General features: G+C 38.1%; 1 long non-coding RNA gene across 2 annotated transcripts; it reads left to right on the forward strand.

The window, feature by feature from the left end:
- Positions 352-13,299, forward strand: LOC106508791. 2 transcript variants are annotated; one of them, XR_001305838.2, is made up of 3 exons: positions 352-1,460; positions 4,237-4,347; positions 5,583-13,299. It is a non-coding gene; the product is annotated as an uncharacterized LOC106508791 (long non-coding RNA). The 2 variants fall into 2 exon arrangements; XR_002342250.1 differs by lacking the exon at positions 352-1,460 and adding an exon at positions 1,958-2,112.

The raw sequence follows: 18,863 nt of genomic DNA on the forward strand, positions 1-18,863 counted from the left end.
GTAACCCATACATTGTCTCACCCAGGAGAGTGAAGATAAATATACTGTTCTGAGTGTGTATTAAGTTTTTCTCGACTCCTCATTTCCTTCCACTTGTAAAGAACTCAGCGTCTTGGGATCTATGTACGCTGCCAACTCTCTGCATGTTTGACTTGGGGATTCAAATACTTTCCCCACCTGTAGTAATCACTTATTCATACTTGAGAAAAAGCTGAAGGTGTTTTTGCAGCCAGGGGCACGTCCCTCATCCACCCACACGAAGAAACACATCTCTACTCTGCGCGCACCATTTCTCAGATCAGACCTCCTCCCTCTCCTGTCCTAGAAACAGAACCACACAGGCAAGGGACCTCCGTATCGTGTTGTCTATAAGGACATCTCCTGGACTAGTCGATTCATTTCCTTCCCTCCTCTCCTAGCCCCTCTAAATTCATCACCTCCCCTAACGTGGTGGAGGGAAAACATCTGGCGAGGAGTTAAAATGAACACAGTGATGGGAAGAGAAAAAATGATGTTTTAACTCTGCAGCCAAGGAACCTGTTCCTGTAAACAGCCCCCTTTCTTAGTCTAGCGCTTATGGGAATCTTCCGGACAGAGGAATTCACAGCAGCAAACTCACAGATCTGTCCCTCAGGCTGCAGACAAGAGATGTGTTTGCTTAGAGTGTTTGCGGAAGCTGAATAAGAGGCAGGATCTTTTCTTTATCCTCTGAATAGACACTGAGGAATCCAAGAATGTACAGGAGGAGAAAATGCCATCTTATTAGCAAGTTTTGCTCTTCCTATTTAACCAGCATCCGAGGTGCTCTGTGGAAAGGCATATAGATTATCATCTGGGGAGCTTTCCAAGCTGTCTACAAAAAGAAACGAAAGGAGGAGAAGACAACGAGCCAGATCAGGCTGGCCGTCTTAGCCCGGCAACCGCTTTTCATCCCTTAACCACACAGGGTCCGTGCTGAGACGAGATCCAGCAGTATCGCCAGGGTTCCTCGTAGACGATCAGGTTTCCAGACACTGCGTTTTCTTGGACCTCATCTCTCGTCAGTTGCCACCACTGGCTGAGTGTATAATGGAACTTTGAATCCGTTTGCTGTACTAATGGGGAGTGCACGTGAGTGATGGGACGGTCTCCCCAGAGGCCATGCATTTCTGCATCTGAGATTATCTGATCAAAGTAAAAAATACCTGCATGGTCACCCCTACTCCCTATGATCAATTGTAGCTAATGACACATTTCATGGCTTGTCTCCTGTCCTAAATATGGCAATAAATAACTGGACTAGGAACTGATTTAAAAGTCTCTGGAAAAGCATCAGCACAGAGTCCCTGTGAACTACTGTTTTAAGCCTCACGACAGAGGCTTTCTCTCAGTTTACTCCATGCCCCTTATGGTTTAAACAATTGCAGTTGCTACCTCCTTGGATCTTCAGCAAATATCCATAAATGCGGGATTGTTATCTGGTAAGAAATTGAGAATTAGAAGGATAAATCAGTTTGCTCAAAATTGAGCAAGACTAGAAATTCCTATCGTGGCTCAGCATGTTAAGAACCCGACAGAGTCTGCGTGAGGATGGAGGTTTGATCCCTGGACTTGCTCAGTGGGTTAAGGATCCAGCATTGCCTCGAGTAGCAGCATAGGTCACAGATGCGGCTCAAATACCATTTTGCTGTGTTTTACAAGAATCACAGAGAGACAATTTGGACTTGGATAGATCATCCCACAACCTGTAGTGCTATTTGGAATGGGGAGGTCGAGAATAGGAAAGCTCAGTGACCGCTGAGTGACACATTTATTTTTAGTTACAAGTGAATTTTCAATGGGCTTTTGATAATTGAAATCCCTTGGGACAAAAACTGGAAGTAGAAAAAAGAAATCTTCCATTATCTGAAATGCTTTTTTTTTTTTTTCTTTTCTTTTCTTCCTTTCTTTTTTTTTTTTTTTTTTTGTGGATGACCTGTGGGCCACTTTTTTGGTGTGTCTGAAAATAAGAGGGGGCTCTTCATAGAGCTGAGAGTGCAGCAATCATAGCGGGCTGCCTGAATAGATGTACTAAACCTTCGGGGCTGGAACAAGACAGGATGATGACTGAGACGTGGTCTGCAAGCTTGGGAGGTAGTTATTATGGGGCATGAAACTTGTACTTGGAAAGCCTGACTGTTTTATGTTGCCTGTCTTTTCTTGGCTGTATCCTCTTTATTCTCTCGCTCAGAGTTAGTTACAAATCTTTTGGAAAATTCCAACCTGTCTCAAATAGTCCAAAGAGCACTGTTAAAAAGAGTGTCTGCCTATATTTGGGAAGGCATTTTTGTTTTAAACAACTATAGTATGGATATCTGTTGGTAAAATAACTCCTATCTCCATGCTAAGATGAAATGCCTATTTTGCAGGCCAAAAAATAAGCTAAAAGTGATATATACACATACACTGAAAAGCCTTTGTTAATATTGTGATATGTTTTCTTCCAGGATCACGTCCATACAAGTTTAAATGTACTTATTTACGTAGATAGATACTGGCTAGATCACAGATTGAATTATACTGCACGGATTTTTGTGACCCTTTTGCATAAACATATTTTAGGAAATCAATTTCAATAGCCTCAGAGAGGTTAGTCTTGTGCTTATAATCTATTCTAGTTGGCTGATACATCACCTTGTCTGATACAACTTTATAAGTAACACTGCAAGGAACAGAGATACATTTGTGCATACATTTATTTTATATTCTAAATAGATGGCTAAAAATTTCCCTGAACATCCTCAAATTCTCATTTTGTGATATCTAAGAAAACATCTTTTTTGAAATGCATGTTATTTTGTCATTATATTTTCAATATTCCCCTTTCTCCGTAGAGAGGGGCAAATTACCTTCTCTCATTATGCGCCTTGTTTAGTGCCGTGATTAACACATCTATTAACATGGTCAGAGTTGACGAAAATTGTTGGAAACTGCTGAACAGCGTGGTAACTGTTAATAGTTACCAACTGTTCTTGACGCATTTAGCTTAATTTGTATGGAAAAATGGTGCGTTCCACAGCCCTTGCCAATATGAAATTTTGCCAACAGTCACGATCTTTTCGCCTCAAGACCTGATTGATTCCCACCTTGGGGTCAGCTAGGATTTCTCCCTGTGCTTTAGTTTTTTATGGTTAGCGCCATCCTGGGGGCTTGCAGCTTTCCTCTGGAACATCTGGCACCAGCTACTGTCACATGCAGAACTCCTGACTCCATAGACCATTAGTTTTTGTGCAGAAATATGTGTGGATTTAGAAAAGGCACTCACGAGTGTCTGTAACAGAGGCCATGTGTCATCAATTGGAGCAAAGGGAGAAATTGGTTTTGCTCAGATCATTATAATTCCCCACATGGAACCTCCAACCTAAGATAAGCCAAGTACATATTGGGGCTTTGTGGCTAAGCGTCATTAGAAATTTCTACCAGATTCCTCTGAAGTGGATGCCATCACTTGCCCTCATCAGGTGAGGATTCCCCACGCCCCTTGAATAAATACCACATTCCTTAGGATTCCTTTTAGTGGAATGCAATCCTGCGACCAAGTGCAGGCTCACAAAACGAGGCTAGTGTTAGAGAGGAACAATGTAGACCCTTCTGGCTTTGGTGAGAGAGATTTATCTTCTGCCTGAGGGGTGGGGGGGTTACCAGGTCGGGAGTTTGGTTGGAATAACTGTGACCAACTCAACTCCACCACCCTCCCCGTTTGGAATAAGATGCTCACAGAGATAATGACCACTGCCCCTCTGTGGAGGTCTGCCTCTGGTCTGGGGTGAGGATCCCGTTTTGTCCATGACCTCCTGACCAACAGACACACAACTAGGCTTTTCTAGGCCATTAAAGCTACATTTGAGCTTCACTTTGCAACTCCTTCAAATTTTTTTCAAGTTATTCATAACCTTGGCATGGAATTAGGGTTTTCTCGGAGACCTGCGAGCATAGAAATCTTTGGCATTGTTCCTAAGACTCGGGAGGGGGGTTTATACATTTCCTCACCTTTCCTTCTTCCAAAGGCTGGAATGTATGTTGGTGGCTGGAGTTGATAAAACTCTTGGCCCATAAGGCAATAGCCGCAGTTTGAGCTTTGAAGGATAACAGGGTAGACCAACCAGGTGGAAGCTTCTTGTGGAATAGTCATACCAGACCTGGACTCCCTGTGTTTTCATGAGGTAGAAAAATGTTTTATTTTGATGAGCTAATGTTTTAATTTCTTCTCTCATTCAGAAATAAACCCAAGCCTGAAACAAAAGGAAAAGTTTCGTTGTGGATAAAGTCATATTGAGATTCCTATTATAAACCAAGAGGAGGTATTGAGTAGAGAGGTGGAAGTTCTAGGTAGGTAGTTCTATGCCTTTGGGCTTTTTCGCACATAGATGGTATTCAAAACCATGAGAGTGAGGGGAGCATCTTGGGGGTGAGCACAGAGAGGGAAGAAGCCTGAAGACTGCGCCTTGAGACACCCCAGTGTTCAAGCATAGAGCAATGAGCCAAGTCCCCACAAAAGCAGATGAAGACACGACTTGTTTATGTAACCAGTAAAGCAGAATCTTTCACTTTATTTAGAAATTCATGTTTAGCTACCTCCACTGTCTACAATATTTTGGTTTAAATTCACCTACCTTTAAAAAAAAAATTCCGGGAGCTCTAGTCATGGCACAGTGGTTAACAAATCCGACTAGTAACCATGAGGTTGCAGGTTCAGTCCCTGGCCTTGCACAGTGGATTAAGGATCTGGCATTGCCGTGAGCTGTGTTGTAGGCCACAGATGAGGCTTGGATCCCGAGTTGCTTTGGCTCTGGCTTAGGCCGGCATCTACAGCTCCGATTGGACCCCTAGCCTGGGAACCTCCATATGCCTTGGGAGTTGCTCTAGAAAAGGCAAAAAGACAAAAAGAAAAAAAAAAGAAAAAAGAAAAAAATTCCAATTTATGTCTATTCTATTCCAAGTGAAGGCAGGTAGCTGATTTTATCTATTAATACATCTGTCCTATATTTGAGAAGTTTTTTGGTTTGTTGTTGATATATTATTTTGGCTTCTGAAGCCACTCCACAGAGTAGGGTGTATTTAGCTAAGTTAAAGTCATATGGCCCAGGAAAGGCAATTTTGTGCATGTCATCCCCCCCACCCCCAAATAAAGGTTCTCATAGGTTTGAAAACAGAACTGTGGATGTGTAAGGCAGCATTTTTTATGATGAAAGAAATACCAGGCAATCTGAGTTTTTAGAACTGAGGGGGTATGGAGATGTGGGTGCAAATTAGGATGTGCTATGTGAGGGTGAATATCAAAAGCCTAGATACACACAGCACATCACGGACTGAAATCACACTATTCCTGATAGTTCCCAACCTTAAAAAAAAAAAAAGCCCCAAAATACATAACTCAGAAGAACACAAGATTATTTGCTGATTAATTAATACTGTTGAGTGGTGCCAGGCCCAAGGTTGAGGGAATGAAAAGGACAGCAGGACCTCTGTTCCAAAGAGGCGTTCTGAAATTCAGACACAGAGACATTTGCTGCTTTGATATGTGGTTTCTAAGGACGATGTCTTTTTCCCCCTTTTGTCTACAGGAAGAGCAAAGAATGGAATTGGAATAGCCCCATGCAGACAAGGCCCAGGTAGAAGAGGGAAAGATGGCAATGCCAAGGTCTGCTACAACCCAGCCATGATTGTCGGCTGTAGTGCCGGAAGCACAGACAACAGAAGCAGATATAGACAAAGGGGATTGCATCAAACTGAAGATGTTCTGCCCCGCGATGGAAACAATCAACAGAGTTAAAAGGCAGCCTAATAAACAGAGAAAAATCTTTGCAAATTGTACGTCCGGTAATGTATGAGTATCCAAAATATAAGAGGAATCCCTATACTTTAATATCAAAAATCCAAAATTATCAGATTAAATAATGGGCAAAGTACTTGAACAGACATTTTCCTAAAAAGATATACGAGTAACTAAAGGTATATAAAAAAATCATCAACATTGCTAATCATCAGGGAAAAGCAAATCAAAACCCCAATACATCATCACCTTATAGCTAGAATGGCTGTTATCAAAGAGACAAAAGTTAACAAGTAAGAATGTGTTTGTGCTTTGGTTTGTTTTTTTGAGTTCTCTATTCTGGAGGGAGAACATCAGAGTGGGAAAGGCAAGGTTGTCTAGTGTAGATTTGTATTGATCTGTGGCTCTACCAATTATCTCTGCTATGGCCTTGAGCGAGACATTGAACTGCCTAGTTCCTCATGTATAAAATGGGTACATAGTATCCACTCTGCAGGTAGGATAAAATGTACATAAGGTATAGAGGTCTAGAATAAATGTGGTGCTAGATAAAATGTAACTGATAAAAGTTATTGTTTATTGAATGCTTACTACGTGGCAGTTACTGTCTTAATAATTTACAAATATTTACTCTCTTATTCTTCATAACAACTCTCTCACATGCATACTGTTGTAATTGCCATTTTACAGAAGAAGAAATCGAGATTCATAGAGGAAATGCGACTTCCTTTTAACTATACAACTAAGGTGGTAAAATTGGTTTTCAAACTCAGGCAGTCTTTCAAAGTCTTTGAAATCTACCCATACTGTTAAGTTCTAGCATCTTTTTGGCTTCTATCATCTGTGCCTATGCCTGCCTTGGTTTCAAATTGCAGTAATCTAAAAGTCAGCAAGAAGACAAAGAGAGGAATTTGTGTTTATTCTCAAGGAAAAAAAGACTTTTAAGAATGCCAATGTGTTTTTATAATGTAAGACATTCAATGAGATGGGGTATACTCATAGTTTGAAAACTGCAAGTTTTATTTTAAGTCGTGAAACAGATGCATTTAAAATTTCAGACTTGGAAAATGAAACTTTGAAGCAGGGAAATTGTTCCTGTGTACAGCAATGAAAAGGAATCAGGGAGAGTTAAATAAAGCCGTGAAAAATTAAAAGTATAATGCTTAATGTTTGCGGGAGTAATCCTTAGCCTTCATGGTGTAAATACAGGCACAAAAAGCAAATCAGAATTATAGAAATGCAAAAGAAAGTATAGTCACTTTAGTAAAAAATAATCAGGTACTATGTTAATTTCACAGGCCAGCACAGAATTTCCAGAGAGTTCTTGAATTTTTAAAGATGTTTACAAGGAGGAGCTAAAAGGTCTAAAATCTGTATCCTCTTAGTATTCCACTGAGGCTGTGGGTGCATGAAATAACGAGTTAGAACTCTGCAGGAACTGCTTTGTGGCAATTGCGAAGCATAAAGCATATTTAATTAAATTAAGTAATCTCTATTTAGATGAAAATAAATCATTTTAGTGCTGACTGTTTTTAATGATTCAGGCTGTCACTCAAAAACAGACAGGAAGCTGATAAAGTACTTAGAACTCCACTTACAGTGCTTTTATAGCAAAACACTAATGGGATTTTTCTTGCCAGGGAAATGCCATATTTTATTAATAAATGATTCTGAAACACTCACAATAATTACTAACATATATCACAAAATTTTCTAAAAAGGTGGAAAAGATACTTTAAAGACATAAGCATGTTTAAAAGGATAAAAACACCTTTAGAGTATTTTAAAAATTAAGATTATTTAATCCACACATAGGCAAACTTCAGTATGAACATTGATAAGGACGAGAAGAGATCTTTACTAAAATCTCTCTTTTCATTGTGAGGTAACTAGACCTCTCTTTTGGTTTTCAGTAGTACTAGCAGCCATCAGGAAGGATTTGGGGCAGGTGGCAGAGTTAGAAGCCCCAGGAGTCAAATCTCCCCATCTACATAGCAGTTGCTCTGGCAGAGTCTGTCTCATGTAGGTACTTTGGCATGCTGGATTCTATTGAAGGCTTGCAAATTCCAGGGGAAGGTGGACCACAAATTATGATGTTTCTTTTAGCCCTTAGAACAGTAGCCGCTATCCTACTATCCTATCCATTCCCTACCATCCTATCCTATCCATTCCCATTCCCCACTCAGGGTGGGCAAATAGGATCCTGCCTCCTGAACATCACGGGATCATGGAACTGTGTTCTAATCACTGATTGCTTCACTGATCACTGAAGTTCAAACAAAGGGGTGGGCAGCAATTGCTGTTGTATTTGCTGCCATTGTTGAAAATCCCTCCTATTTTGACTAAAGTGACTGCAAGGGGAATTAAAGGGCCAGTAACCTTTATTTTCTCCCATGGTTTTGCTCTCTGGGAAGCCAGACACTAAAGACTAAGACATTCAAAAGCCATTGCACATGTGAGGAAAATTAGAAATTAATCATGTTTGTCCAGGGAAAGGCACAGACTTAGTAAAAACCTGAGAAGACCTTAAGTTGATCCTTGGCACATAGACAGCCTAAACAATTAAAAAAAACAAAAACAAAAAAAACAAATCAATGACAAAAGGAAGAAATCCCTGGGAAAGAGGGAGAAACTGATTTACAGTAATACACTGATAGATTCAAATGTCTAGTTTTGGACAAAAAATGAGAAATACAAAGAACCAAGAAAGTATGGCCTATTCAAAGGAGGAAAAAAACCAACAACAACAGAAAATATCTCTGAAAAATGACATAAAACAGATATATCAGACAAAGTCTGTAAAATATTTCTCTTAAAGATGCTCAAAGAACTAAAGCAAGACAGGAAGAAAGTCAAAAAAAATGTATAAATAAAGAGGAAGTATCAATAAGGTGACAACCTAAAAAAGAAATTCTGGAATTGAGAAGTACAATAACTAAAATAAAGAATTGGCTAGAGGGATTCAAAGCAAATTTGAAGAGAAATGATAAAGAATTAGTGAACTTGAAGATAGGACAATGGAAACTGAGTCTAAGAATCAGAAAAAGAAAAAGACTACTGTGTCCAGTGCCTAAGGAACCTATGGAATGGCACCAAAGTGGCCGACACATGTGTTGTGGAAGTTTCAAAAGGAAGAGAAAGGCAAAGGGGGAGAGAGAATATCAGAAGAAATAGTGGCTGTAAATTTCCCAAATTTGATGAAAGATATGAATATAAACATCCAAGAAGTGTAAAGAAATTCAAGGAAAATGAATTCCCCTCTCCTAAGTTCAGTGAAAGCCTTAAAAAGCAGTTGCCCACAGTCACAGCAGAAACAAGCAGCTCAGTAGCTTTCGGAAGGTGCAGAAAGTGACTGGAACCCTGGGAAATGACAGTTTTTATATAACTGTCATTATGAGACCTTACTGGTATTTCCCTGGAAAAATCACAGTCACAAAGCCTCTCTTATTTGCCCTGACTTAGAGTCACCCTACGGGAATAGCCTTTCCCAAGGGTGTTTGTTGTTAAAAATCAGCAGGAAATAACTAATACTGCAGCTGCCTGCATAGGTGATAACAACTGGGGAAACAAAGAGCTGGAAGAAAAATCTGAAAAGGAAACAGTGGCGAGTGAGAGGTCCATAGGGACTTTAGAAAAGCTCCGTGATAATCCTACCGATCTAGAAGGCTCTACACACTAGTTGGGCTTTGCACATGCCCAGGGCTGTATACTTCTGAGTAAAAGCCTACGCAAGACCTCGGCTGTCACTTCTAGCTGCCCTTGAGGCTCTGCACAAGCAGGAAGTGAAAGCTAAGTCCGAATGGTAAAACGGCAGACCTGAGAATGGAAGGTGGATCCCAGCAGGTACACAGAACCTCTCAACAATAGCTGGATTTTGGCAACTTAAGGAATCCGTCTAATCATATGATAGGAAGAAATGCTATAAACTGCCACTTCACTAGTGAATTCTACCAAACAATTAAAGAAGAATTAGCATTAATCTTTCAAAAATTTCCAAAAGGAAAAAGAAAAAACTTCAACTTATTTATGAGGCCAATGTTACCTTCATATCAAAGCCAAGCAAAGACATCACCAGGAAAGAAACTATAGACAGAAATATCTTCTGACTTACAATAACCTTCAACACAGTACCAGTGAACTGAACCCAGCGATGTATAAAATGGATATACCACAGCTTGGTGGTATTTTCCTAAGAACGCAAAGTAGTTTGAACATAGGAAAATCCATCAATGTGATTTTTCCTATTAATAAAGGACAGAATGGTGTAATTATCTAATAGATGAAAACAGACAAAATGCAACGCCCATTTGCGATTTGTAAAAAGTTATTATTTTGAACACACTGTTATCTGTTGGGTAAAGGCAAGAGTAAGAAAACCAGAGGACTGCGTTTACGTTCTCCAATGTTCTTCTTTTGTGCGAATCTGATCTCCTGACCTAACTTGTATTCGTTGTTTTGGAACTTTTCTGACGTTTCTTACAAGAGAGGTCTATTCACGACAAATTGCCTCAATTTTTGTTTTTCCCGAGGAATAACTTCACTACATACGTATTTCTAGATTGGTGGTTTTATCCTTCCACACTTTAAATATTTTAAATATTTTATTTCACCATTTTTTGCTTACGTGAATATTAAAGACAGGACTGATTTAATTCTTACATTTAGCATTCTATACAAGAGGTGTTTTTCCCCTATGGATTCTTTCAAGATGTTCTTTTTTATTTGGTTTTCTGGAGTTTATATACAGTATTTCTAGGTGTAAATTTTAAAATTTACTGAAGTACTTATCCTGAAGTTTCCACTGACATATCTTCAAGCTCACTGAGTCCTTCATGAGCCATGTCCTGTCTGCTACTGAACCCATCAAAGGCATTCTCCATTTTCTGCTGTATTGCTTCATATATCTAGAATTCTTTTTATTGCTTTTTATAGTTTCAATCTTTCCAGTTGCATTTGCCATCTCTTCTTGTGAGTTGTTCACTTTTTCATTAGAGCCCTTAGCATATTAGTCATAATTAAGTTCCTGTTCTGACAATTCCAAAATCCCTGCCATAACTGGGCCTGGCAGTGAGGATTGATTTGTCTTTAAGTTCTGGTTTTTGTCTTTTAATATGTCTTGTATTTTTTGGTGAAAGCCAGGCATGATGGTTGGATTAAAGGAACTGAAGTAAATAGACTTTTACTGTAAGGTTTTGTGTTTATCTGGCCATTATTTAAACTGTGCTTACTCTTTGCTATTCTAAAATTCCCTTTTGTCTCCCCTGTCACCTTTGGGTTTCCCCAGAGACTTCTTCACTCATACACAAGACATGCCGTTCTTTCTATTGCATTCCCTTGGTAGCAGCTCCTGTGGCAATTTCTGCTTCCAGGCTTCTGCTTCAGTGATCTGCAGTTCTCTTGTCTGTCTGTCTCTCTACTCTTTCAGGAAGCAGCTTTTCCTGTGACCTCAGGTTTCTGACAGATCTAAGAAGAGCTGTTGATTTTCCATTTGATGAGCTTTTCCGTTGTGAGGATGGAAGTGACAACTCTCAGATTCTTACCTGCTGAATCAGAAGATCGATGCTTTTTGAGTCCTCTCCAACAGAGAGGATTAATAATTTATAAATCCCAAATTTGAATCCTATCTAAAAATCTTACAGTTAAATCAAACTTTTTAGTAGTGATTAGAGCACCTTCCCTTTTAATGTACATGCAGTTATCAAGAGAGAAGAAATGCAAGACTTTAATCCTTGTCACTATGATTCAACTTAATATATTCAAATCAGCTTTTCTTACTTCTTTATAACATACTCAAATATTCTGTTTCCATAGTATCCTCATTGTAAAATCATTTTAGGAATAATAGGAAAAATAGGAATAATAATTTAGGAAAAATAGGAGATGGGGTATAAATTTGTTAACATTTTTAAAGAGAGGCCCATATAGTTGTTGTGTGATAATTTTTAAATTTTTACATACTTTGAAATCCATATCTAAATGACATAAGTAATAAAAAATTTCAACCACAAATGCACAATGACATACGTTCTATTTCAAAGGTGACAAAAATTGGAAGACAAAACTACCCTTGAATATATGTGTAAGTGTAGCTGATTTACTTTGCTGTGCAACTGAAAGTAACAGAACTTTGTAAGCCAACTATACTCCAATGAAATTTATAAATTAAAAAAGAAAACTGCCCTTGAGTTATTGAAATGATCAGCATATGTACCATGTGACATAGTTTAGGGGTACTTTAATGAAAATTACAAACTCACTCAAACCATTTGGAGAGTCAAAAATGACAGCTGTTTTAGTATTTATTTCTAGACTTTGGCAATTACAGGTAAATGAGTATATACATTCCTTTCCTTAAACCCTTACATTCAGATATTATTTTACAATGAAGGCAAGTTTTAGACTAAATTCTGCCAAATACAAAAACATATATCATCGAACAAATTGAAAGAGGTCATATTGTACATACAATTCTTCTTACGCCCTCTGACTGTCACTCTGCATGGAAGAGAGATACCTTGGAAGCCTGCAATGATCGTTTGTTTTTTCTGTTGGAGGGCAGAGATCTCTGTGAAGTGAAGGGCCTCTGAGTCCGTATCTCAGCTTCTTGGTTGCTCTGATAGATGCTCAAACCTCAATCATGGATATAATCTGGAAAGTATTGATACATTCTTGCTCATCTTTAATAGTTTTATATTATCATTTTTCTAATAACATTTACTTCAGATATAACATATGGTTACTTGTTTATGTCTTTATTTTTAGTTTCCAGTGGACTGTAACAAATAAATCTCATTCTGATGCAGTTGATTTCTGATTAGAGCACATCAACGCCTTGTCCAATGGTCACTGGAGTAGATTCAATTTGAGCAAACACATCATTGTGCTTATAATGAGGTGTTTGATAACTAGTCACTCTACAGAAGATATAATTTGGAATAGATCTGCATGATAGATGAGCAGAAGGGAGACACCAATAAAGACAAACGAAGTGGAGCTGCCCAGGGCAGGTCCTGAAGTGATGGGATGACATCTCTTACTGTCACTGCTGCTATCACTCAATATGGTCACCAGTGCTGCTGGCACTGTTCCAGGCTGGCCCTTGGGATCATACTGTCCGTCACTGAGATGTCGTCACTGAGCTGAGCGAGGGCGTGTCATCCATAGTCTCATCTACTCCTGGCTGTCTCTAGTGCCCATAAGAGTTGTTGGACCACATTTACGCACCTGCCCAGGCAGAGCAATGGCAAAAGTGTGACGCTCAGGTGGTTCCTATAGGAGGATATGGGATCTTCTCTGGGAAAAGGGAAGATCAAGGTTTGAGAGTGGGTGAGACAAAGAGTGTTTGGACAGCGTCTTCCTCTATTTTCTTCTCAAATGGGATTTTCAGCTAAGTAAAGTGGACTTCATATACTAGCTTTTGTAATTACTTAGTAAATGGTAAAGAGAAGGAAGCATTTAAAAAATAAATTGGGAGTTTCTGTCGTGGTGCAGCGGAAATGAATCTGACTAGGAACCATTGGTTGCGAGTTTGATCCCTGGTCCCACTCAGTGGGATAAGGATCTAGTGCTGCACTGAGCTGTGGTGTAGGTCACAGACACATCTTGGATCCTGTGTTGCTGTGGCTGTGGTGTAGGCTGTCAGCTGTAGCTTCGATTGGACCCCTAGCCTTGGAACCTCCATATGCCGCGGTGTGGCCCTAAAAAGAAAAATAAATAAATAAATAAATAGATGAATAAATAAATAAAGTTGCACTATGGCTACAAATCTGTATTGAAAAGGATTATTTATTGGGGTTTCTTTATGTGTTATTCAACTGTAAACTTCTGTCCTCCCACACAAACTGTGGGACACAATGAATCACACACAAAAATTTGTTGCACAAATAGATAATTTTTCAAATAATACATAGATACAGCTGGTAAAAATCATACTGCTGGTGGATGACTGGGTGATATTATTACACATAACATTTGTTATGTTGAACACTAAACTTGATACCAAATATATAAGTTAAATATCACAATTGTATTACATCCTTATTTGCAATATTTATATAAATTCTCTATTTATATAAAATTAGGTTTCTAATTTGTGATTTCTATTGCTCCAGAAAAAAATTGTTAAAGTAATGTTTCTGGAAATAATGACCTCTTACAGAAAATTGCCTACCTTGAATTCCAAAAAGTTAGATTCTTTTTAGTAAATAATATTTACCATTTGAAATAAAAATGAATTAAAACCTTAAATATTTCAAAATCTTGCACATGTTGTATTGATGGAGAATTTATTGGTTTTTTTAAAATTTTAATGTAAAATAAAGTAATTCTTGCTATAAAGCTTTGAAATACGCACACATACACACAAAGCTAAGGAGACAAAGTGATAAGAAACAGAGATAGTTTCTGAGTTACAAAGTTTTAAGGGAGATTTTAGCATAAAAAACACACAAGTGGGAGTTCCCGTCGTGGTGCAGTGGTTAACGAATCCGACTAGGAACCGTGAGGTTGCAGGTTCGGTCCCTGCCCTTGCTCAGTGGGTTAACGATCCGGCGTTGTGGTGAGCTGTGGTGTGGGTTGCAGACGCGGCTCGGATCCCGCGTTGCTGTGGCTCTGGCAGAGGCCGGTGGCTACAGCTCCGATTCGACCCCTAGCCTGGGAACTTCCATATGCCGTGGGAGCAGCCCAAAGAAATAGCAAAAAGACAAAAAGACAAAAAAAAAAAAATACACAATGGCAATAAAACTTGCACTGATATTATTGATGTTGTAGGTAGAGGCAAGTTATCACTCCTGCTGCACAACTAGAGAAGCTAACACCGTTACAAAAAGATAGGCAAGCTGTAATTAACCACGGGGACTAGAAATACTATAATTCCAGGTAGAACAGTGTTCTGTTTAAGTAGACTGAGTCACTGGAAACTTTTACTTTCAGAGAACTTCTTGAATCAGGGAACAGGCTAAAAATCCAGCTTGCCACAGGCAGAATCACTAAGGAAACAAAAATTTTGAAGTCCCTCTGGACTGACAGTGAATTGAAATTAGAGGAACTCCAAATGCATGATTTCATGGAATATCTGAAGAATGCTGAGACAATGGGAACCTTCGGAAGGGACTGAAAATGCAGATGAAATCGTCTGTAGGTTCACAATGTTTAGGAAACGAAATCTCAATGAAAAGACTGAACTTCAAGATATTTGGAACAAGAATTGGGCTGAAACTAACTAAAACCAAAATCTAACCTGGACACAACAAAATACATGAGTACATTGAGTTAATCCCTCATCAATCTTCTAATGAACAAGTGAAAAGAAAACATACATAACACTTTTTTCTTCTCTACTGTCTATTGAAATGTATGATGCACTTTAAATAATACAGAAATGCAGAGATGTAGGAAAATATAACGAATACCTAAGCAAGAAACAAGTAATAGAAGCCAGTCCACAGTTGACTTAGAAGTCAGCAGGTAATGACTTTAAAATAGTTAGTGTAGTTTTGTTACAACAGGGAGACAGATATAGAAAATAGATTAAAAATAGTTTAATAAGGTGTTGGAATTTATTAAAACAAGGCCAAAAGAGCACCCAGAACTGAAAAATAAAACATAAAATTAAGAATTCACTGGGTGGTTTTAATAGTACCCTGGATACAACTTTAAGCAAAAGTAGTAAAACAAATGACATATCAATACAAAATACACAAATTAAAGTGCCAAAGGAGACGTAAAATAAAAATTAAAAAACAGAAGAAAGTATAAGAAATGGATAAGTGCTATTAAATGGTCTCAGATGTGTTCAGTTGGAGGCTGAGAGCAAGACTAAAACAACAGCAAAAACTGAATACCTGATGGTTGAGAATTTTCCAAAAATGATCAAATATATCCGTGTTAAACCCACAGAGAATAAATACGGTGAAAACACATATTGTCTGGAAAAAGCAAACTTGTGGATAAAGGTGAAAGAATATTGACTGTTTCAACAAAAAAATGGCAACAGTATCTATTTGGATTTATAACAGCTGTAGAAATAAAACACATGACAATAATAACGCAATAATCCAAAAAAGGTGAAAATATTAAAACTATGTAAGACACTTGTAGTATTCTGGATATGGAAAAGACAGTATTTAGGAAACGACTGAGTAAGTTAAAGTATAGATTTTATTGTCTCGACTCCAAACTAGGAAATAATAACACACAGTTTATGAAAACAACACTAATAGAAAAGATATACCGAGATGATTAAAAATACTTGAGTATTCAAAATAGTACGGGAAAGAAGGAATAAAGAAACAGAGTAAATAGGACAAATGCAAACACGATGAGATGAAAAACTTAAAGGTGACAATAATAATGTTAAATGGAAATGAACTACATACTTCACATTAGAAAATTAAGCATTATTCCCTCAACTGATGAATCTGTTTATTAATTTTGAATTTTAAACTTTAAACATTTTAAATATTTAAATTTTAAACATTAAATTTAAATTTTAAATATAAAGACTTTTAGTCTTTAAAACTGCTGGTTAAAATCAGAACTGTGTGAAACTTTAAAAACAGCGGTTTGATGAACTCGACATTTTGAGGTTATCCTCCAAAGAAAAAGCCCACTGGAGGAGCATGAGAGTGAGGACGTGGAAGACTGGGGAGAGAAGCCAGAAAATGCAGCGTCATGGTGGTTAGCAAAGGAGGGTGTTTGAGAAGGAAGGGATTCCACAAGTTTTGAATCCTGCTGTGACAAAGGTAACAGGGCAGGGACCACTGGATTTGAAATAATGGTCGGTTCTTTGTATCTTTATAAAGGGCATTCTTTGTGGACTTGGGGAGTAAACTATACGAGGAAATGGGAGAAAAAATGAGAGCTGAGGATGTAAAAAGCTTTAGAAATGTAATGTCGTTTTCGGAGTTTAGAAGTTATCTGTGCAGGAATAGAGCTAAGTGATACCATTCCAAGAGGGCCTGGGAGAGGGCAGAAGGGAAAAAGCACAGATAACCAGGGTGCAAGCAGATAATTTCCAGCAAAGCGAAAGCACTTGCGAAACCAGCACAGCGTGTTCAGACCTTTGCCGTCGAAAAAGCAAATAACAAACAACAACAAACAGCAAACAACAGAAACGTCTTTCCAGTTTTTTCCTCCCTCCGCTTCTAACAAAAAGAAGCTGTCTCCATCACCTAGCTTGGCCTATCATTGAACTTCATATAAATGAAACCATACAGCATGTGTCCATTTGCATCTGTCTTCTCTCACTCATTCCTGTATTTGCGACACTTTTTCATGTAAAAACGATCCATTCACTTTCATTGCTCTTCACTTTTTTTCAATGTATCATATTTACTAAGACATTTGATAGACATTAGGTCATTTCCGGTTTTTTAAATTATGAATAAGATGCTCTAATGTCCTCTAATACTTTTCTTGTAGAAAAATGCCTTCATTTTTCTTGGTTGAATATCGAGGTACAGAATAGCTGGTCCAAAGTTTGCCTATGTTTAGCTTTAATAGATACCGCCAAACTTATTTCCAACACAGTTGTACCATTTTGCATTCCTATCAAGTATAGGAAGATTTCATCTGATTCACATTTTTGCTAAAACTTGGTAATCTATCTTTTTTCATCTTCATGATTCTATAGATGTGTAGGGGTTAGGGGTTTCTTTCTGTGGTTTAAAGTTGTATTTTCCTAATGAATTATGAAGTTGAGTGGCCAACCATGATTTATTGTCACTGGGAGAATTTCTGTTTCCTCACATCTCACCGAGACAGTGCTTTTTCCAGCCTTCCCACCATCACCATAAATCAGGGGACCATGGAATGTGTGTGACCGTGTCCGAAGGTCCATTCCTCATTCTATGTGTCCAGCCACAGGCCAGGTTACTCTTAAAATGACTGTAGCTGTGCAAGTCTTCATCTCCAGTAGTATAGGAAACTTTGCATTTCTGCTTCTTATCTTAGACCTCTGTATTTCCATAAAAATGTTGAAATTGGCTGGCCATTTTCCACACTCTTCTTGAGAAAAATCTGTTGGAATTTTTTTAATTGCTTTGAAATTATAAATCATGGGAACAATTGCATTTTTTACAACATTGACACTTCCGTGTGTTAAGTATATATATTCATACATTTACCTTCAGTTATCCTTAGTAATGATGGGTAAATTTCAAGATAGAAGTTGTATATATCCTTTGCAGATTCATTGCGACATTGGCATATTTTTGTGATCCTGTTAATGGTATTGATTAATTTAAAAATTTATTTTATCCACATATATTGATTTAAATCTGTATTTCACTAAAATTTGTTTGCTTGCTGCTACATGTAGAATTATATTTTTTATATTTAACTTGTATCCAGAGATATTTTTAAATTCACATATGAATTATTATAATTTATCAACAGTCTTTGAGTTCTATGTACACAAATATTTTATAGGCAAGTAATGACAATTTTCTTTTTTCACTTTCCATATCTTACCTTTTTGTTATTTTCTCTGACGTTGGATTTAATTTTCTTTCAGCTAGCTGGAATTGAGATGTTTGAGTTGGCGTTTCAGATTTCATGAGTGCTGGTTTATTTTTACGTGGCCCTTTCTTTCAGGGCAAAGCCACTCAGAGGTCTCAACTGAGAGCTTGGGTGTTTCCAAGGCCCCCTTTCTTTCAATCACTCTGAATGCCTATTTTTTTTCCTAGTTCTGTGAGAATGTCAAAATCTCTGCCTAGGTTTCTTACCTCTTAGCAGCAGTTTTCTCCTTTGTTTCTCAACCTCTGACGCCTGAGCATTTTAGGATTTGGACATGGCCTCAAGGGCAGAAGCCTTGGAGAACACCTGTTCTGCATGTTGGTGGAGAGCTCTCCAATGGGAAAGAATAGGAGATACTGTGTGAGCCAGCAGGTTTAGATGCTGTGCAAGCCAGCAGGTTTGTGGTTGCGCTGGAGACAAACCACGTGTTCCCAGTGAGTACAGCACTTTCAATAAAGGAAGGAGAAATCTTCAACTGAGGGGGAAGGACAAATTGGGTAGCAGATAAAGTAAAGGTTCAAGAGAGTCTGAACATAACAGAACAAACTCGAGAAGT

The sequence above is a fragment of the Sus scrofa genome, chromosome 1, assembly GCF_000003025.6.
Source record: "Sus scrofa isolate TJ Tabasco breed Duroc chromosome 1, Sscrofa11.1, whole genome shotgun sequence".
In the NCBI taxonomy this organism is placed as follows: Eukaryota; Metazoa; Chordata; class Mammalia; order Artiodactyla; family Suidae; genus Sus; species Sus scrofa.